Here is a 5,814-nt window from a genome sequence, read left to right as displayed (position 1 = left end):
AGAATGTGCCCTAAGGAAAGTTGGCGCTGAACGCCAGTAACAAGCATGGAACTGGCATTCAACGCCAGAAACATGCTACACATGGGTGTTGAACGCCCAGAACATATAGCACTTCGGCGTTTAAATGCCAGAATGGTAAGCTAAGGCATTTTACATGCCTAATTGGTGCAGGGATGTAAATCCTTGACACCTCAGGATCTGTGGACCCCACAGGATCATCTCAGGATCTGTGGATCCCACAGGATCCCCACCTAACATATTCCCACCTTACCTCCTAATTAATCCTATAACACACTTTCCCAGAAACCCTTCACCAATCACCTCAATCTCTCTTCCCAATTACCCCCTTCACCACTCACATCCATCCACTCTTCCCCATAAATCCCACCAACCTTCAAAATTCAGAAATCTTTCCCACCCAAACCCACCCTAAATGGCCTAACCTACCCTCTCTCACTTCCCTATATAAACCCCTCCATTCTCCTTAATTTTCACACAACACAAACCTCTCTTCTCCTTCTTAGCCGTATACGCCTCTCCCCCTCTCCTCCATATTTTCTTCTTCTTCTTCTTCTTTTCTTTCTTCTCTTGCTAGAGGGCGAGCAATATTTTAAGTTTGGTGTGGTAAAAGCATAAGGTTTTTGTTTTTCCATTACCATTGATGGCACCTAAGGCCGGAGAATCCTCTAGAAAAGTGAAAGGGAAGACAAAAGCTTCCACCTCCGAGTCAAGGGAGATGGAAAGATTCATCTCCAAAGCCCATCAAGACCACTTCTATGATGTTGTGGCCAAGAAGAAGGTGTTCCCTGAGGTCCCTTTCAAGCTCAAGAAAAATGAGTATCCGGAGATCCGACATGAGATCCAAAGAAGAGGATGGGAAGTTCTAACCAACCCCATTCAACAAGTCAGAATCTTAATGGTTCAAGAGTTCTATGCCAATGCATGGATCACTAGGAACCATGATCAAAGTGTAAACCTGAATCCAAAGAATTATCTTACAATGGTTCAGGGGAAATACTTAGATTTTAGTTCGGAAAATGTGAGGTTGGCATTCAACTTACCCATGATGCAAGGAGATGCACGCCCCTACACTAGAAGGGTCAACTTTAATCAAAGGTTGAACCAAGTCCTTATGGACATATGTGTGGAAGGAGCTCAATGGAAAAGAGACTCCAAAGGCAAGCCGGTTCAACTGAGAAGACTGGACCACAAGCATGTGGCTAGAGGATGGTTGGAGTTCATTCAACGCTCCATCATCCCCACTAGCAACCGATCTGAAGTTACTGTGGATCGGGCCATCATGATTCATAGCATCATAATTGGAGAGGAAGTAGAAGTTCATGAAGTCATCTCCCATGAATTCTACAATATAGTCGATAAGTCCTCTACTTTGGCAAGTTTAGCTTTTCCTCATCTTATTTTCCATCTATGTTACTCAGCTGGAGTTATCATAGAAGGAGACATCCTCATTGAGGAGGACAAGCCCATCACTTAGAAAAGGATGGAGCAAACAAGAGAGCCCACTCATGGAACCCAAGAGACGCATGAGGAAGCTCATCACCAAGAAATCCCGGAAATGCCTCAAGGGATGCACTTTCCTCCCAACAACTATTGGGAACAACTCAACACTTCCTTAGAAGATTTGAGTTACAATGTGAATCAATTAAGGGTGGAACATCAAGAGCACTCCATCATTCTCCATGAAATTAAAGAAGATCAAAGGGCAATGAGGGAGGAGCAACAAAGGCAAGGAAGGGACATAGAAGAGCTTAAGGACATCATTAGACCTTCAAGAAGAAGACGCCACTAAGGTGGATTCATTCCTTGTTCTTATTTTTTTCTGTTTTTTGGTTTTTATGTTATGTGTTTATCTATGTTTTGTGTCTCTACTTCATGATCATTAGTATGTAGTAACTATGTCTTAAAGCTATGAATAAATTCCATAAATCCTTCACCTCTCTTAAATGAAAAATGTTTTTAATCCAAAAGAACAAGAAGTACATAAATTTTGAAAATTGTCCTTGAATTTAATTTAACTATATTGATGTGGTGACAATACTTTTTGTTTTCTGAATGAATGCTTGAACAGTGCATAATTTTGATCCTGTTGTTTATGAATGTTAAAATTGTTGGCTCTTGAAAGAATGATGAACAAAGAGAAATGCTATTGATAATCTGAAAAATCATAAAATTGATTCTTGAAGCAAGAAAAAGCAGTGAAAAAGCAAAAGCTTGCGAAAAAAAATCAGAAAGAAAGAGAAAAAGCAAGTAGAAAAAGCCAATAGCCCTTAAAACCAAAAGGCAATGGTAAAAAGGATCCAAGGCTTTGAGCATCAATGGATAGGAGGGCCCAAGGAAATAAAATCCAGGCCTAAGCGGCTAAATCAAGCTGTCCCTAACCATGTGCTTGTGGCATGCAGGTCCAAGTGAAAAGCTTGAGACTGAGTGGTTAAAGTCATGATCCAAAGCAAAAAGAGTGTGCTTAAGAGCTCTGGACACCTCTAACTGGGGACTTTAGCAAAGCTAAGTCACAATCTGAAAAGGTTCACCCAGTCATGTGTCTGTGGCATTTATGTATCCGGTGGTAATACTGGAAAACAAAATGCTTAGGGCCATGGCCAAGACTCATCAAAGTAGCTGTTGATGACAAGTCATCATATACCTATTTTTCTATGCTTTTTCATACAAGAAATTGATGATTAGTGCTTAAATATTGCATTCTTTTGTGCTTAATTAGAAGATTTCCTTGATCTTTTAATTTTATAAATCTTGTAGGAAATAAGAAGAAAAAGAAGCAAAGAAGCACAAAAAAGAGGAAAAAAGAGCTTTGGAGCACACTTTGAAGTTGGAGCACACTTTGGAGGCTTAGGCCACGCTTTTAAAAGCGTGGCCCATGACCAAATTAATGAAGAATAGGCAAACAGCACACACTGCCCTGCTCTTGCCAAGGGCAGGGCAGAATCGTGATGCAAAGTGAGGTTGGAAGCAAGAATTTTCGCTAAGGTAAAATCTGGGCGCTCACAGCATGACCATGCCTCCTTCAAAGGGCTATAACTTGAGCTACAGACGTCCGATTGATGTGCTTCCAGTTGCGTTGGAAAGCTGACATTCAGAGCTTTCCAACGATATATAGAAATCCATATTTGGCGCACAATTGAGGTAAGACCGGAAAGCATCTTTAAGGGCCAAAAATAAGCAAAAATAAACCAAGAAAAAGAAGTAGCGTGTGCATCCACTGAGTTTCGAACACGGAGCTTCACTTTTGGAAACATTGCCCTGCCCTCCGCAAGGGCAGGGCAGTATTTTGTGGTGCACAGCCAGCGCACCAGATTGGCACGCACCAAGGACTCTCGGCAGCATCAGCAGGCACGGGCAGCAGAATCTGGCGCACCAAAAACTTCTGCCCTGCCCTCCACAAGGGCAGGGCAGCATCCTGCAGCACCAACTCACACGAACCAGCACGCACCAAGGGCGCACGCAACATTTTCTGCCCTGCCCTCCACAAGGGCAGGGCAACCTCCTGGGAGCATATGGGCCAAAATCAACCAAAATTCAATTTAATTCAATTCCTCACCAAATTGAATCAAGGCCAACCAAACCCATTTCTCCTCAAATCCAAAGCAAGCAAAGCCCATATCATCACTCAAAGGCACATGGATCAATTAAATTAAAATTTTTATTTTTGTAATTTGTTTTAATTTCATTTTCATTTTTTTTATTTTGTAAAGCCTATATAAGGCATCATTTCCATCTTTGTAAAGGAGGAAGCTCGATTAGAAAAGGAGGCTTGCTCCATTAGGGAGGAGTAGTAGTAGAGAGCTCTCTCTTTAGTCTTTATCTTGTTTTGAAATTTTGGATTGGGGTTGGAGGAATTCTGTTCCAATCTTTGATCTGAAATCCATGCTTTGTTCTTCTGCATAATTAAAGGAATTGTGATTTGAATCAAGGCTCTCTTTGCTGCTTCTATTTTTCTTTCTTCTTCAATCTATTTGCTGTTGGATCAAGGAAGGGAGTGAGATCTAGACTTGTTTTCTAGTCACTTTGATTCCTTGAGATCTTCAATTTTATTTTGCAATTGAGTTGAGTTCTTGGCTGCTCTTCTGTTTTTACTGTTCCATTGGCTTTCAATTTACTTTCAAGCAATTTAATTCTTCTGCACTTGTTCTTTATTTTACATTTCTGTTCATGATCCCAAATTACTTTCCTGCAAGTTAATCTCCCTGCAATTGTTCTACGCTTATCTTTACTGCTCTCTTTAATTTCCAGCACCCAACCCCCTTTACTTTTCATGCAATTTACATTTCTTGCAATTTAAGTTTCAGTTATTTTACTTTCTTGTTATTTAAGTTACTTGCAATTTTACTTTCTGCAACTTTAAATTTCCTGTCATTTACAATTCTATTGGCTACATTTCATCCAATATCCCTTCAATGTTAGCTTGACTAAACTAATCACCCACTAAAGTTGCTTGATCCATCAATCCCTGTGGGATCGACCTCACTCTAAGTGAGTTATTACTACTTGATGCGACCCGGTATACTTGCCGGTTGGATATGTGTGTTGGAAATTTATTTTTCCACAAAAACACCATCAAGTTTTTGGCGCCGTTGCCGGGGATTGATTAGATCAACAATGATTAAGTGGGTGAGAAGTCTAGATCAAGCATTTTCTTTGTTTTTGTTCTCTGTTCTAAGTTGAAACCAAGGTGTTTGAGTTATTGCCTCACTAAGAAATTCTGTCTCTGTGACATGAATTCCAATTTCCATTGATGTTGCATTTTACAAAATACAAATGGAGTTCAACTCATCTAATGGTCAAACAAAATTTTACGGGATATTGCCCACCATCACCACCCTCTAATGGTGGCTGGGAATATCACCAAGAATTAACAGAGTCTGAGCACTCCAATTCATGGAGATTTGCTTCAGAGACACAAGATGAGCAAGAGAATCATATGGGATACTTCCCACCACCACAAAATGATTCAAGTCATTATTCTAATGGTGGCTGGGAGTATCACCAAGGAATGAAAGAGCATCCACCCTCACGTCCCAGTTTCTCATTTGAAAGTTTTTCATCACTTGATTATGCCTCAACACAAAGTTTCCTCCAAAATCCATACAAGTCATCCCATCAATCACACAACTCATTCCACATCCCTCAACACAACTTCACCACAACACATCCACGTCACCAAAATTTCTCTCAACCTTCATCTTTTGAACCAGCAGATGAGGATTACCTTCAAGCCATTGAAATACATAGAAAGCTCGTGGAAAGATACACACAACCCCAATCCTGGAAAGAAACCATCCTCAATAAGATGAATGGGACCTTAGAGCAAACAAGGAGGAGCTTAGAACCACTGAGCAAGGAAAATGAAGGCCAATTGATGGATGTGAAGGAGAAAGTGGAAGAGCAAGATAAAGAGGCCACTGCATCAAGTGAACTTTCAATGAAGAATGAGGTGGTTGAAAATGAAACTGCACTTAAGGTGACAAGGGAAGAAGTGGAGGAGCAAGAAAGTGAGGAAGACACTCAAGAGAAGTCACCCTCAATTGAAACAGAGAGGCACATGAAGGACAAGCTCATTGAACCACCAATTCAAAAGGCTCTGGATGAAGATCAAACTCCAAAAATCACACAGCAACCAATTCATGAATCCAAAGAAGTGAAGGCAACTAGCAAGAACACCAATTTTGTCCCTAATCCAGCAAGCAAGATCAATCAAGCCATTTGCAAAAGGAAGCTTGCTGAGGAAAGGCCAAGACAAGGGACACTAGCTGAATCTTTCCCTCCTTTGAGGTCATTCCT

Source organism: Arachis stenosperma, chromosome 3, assembly GCF_014773155.1.
Source record: "Arachis stenosperma cultivar V10309 chromosome 3, arast.V10309.gnm1.PFL2, whole genome shotgun sequence".
Classification (NCBI taxonomy): Eukaryota; Viridiplantae; Streptophyta; class Magnoliopsida; order Fabales; family Fabaceae; genus Arachis; species Arachis stenosperma.
The sequence above is the reverse complement of the archived record's forward strand: the minus strand, read 5'-3'. Positions refer to the sequence as shown.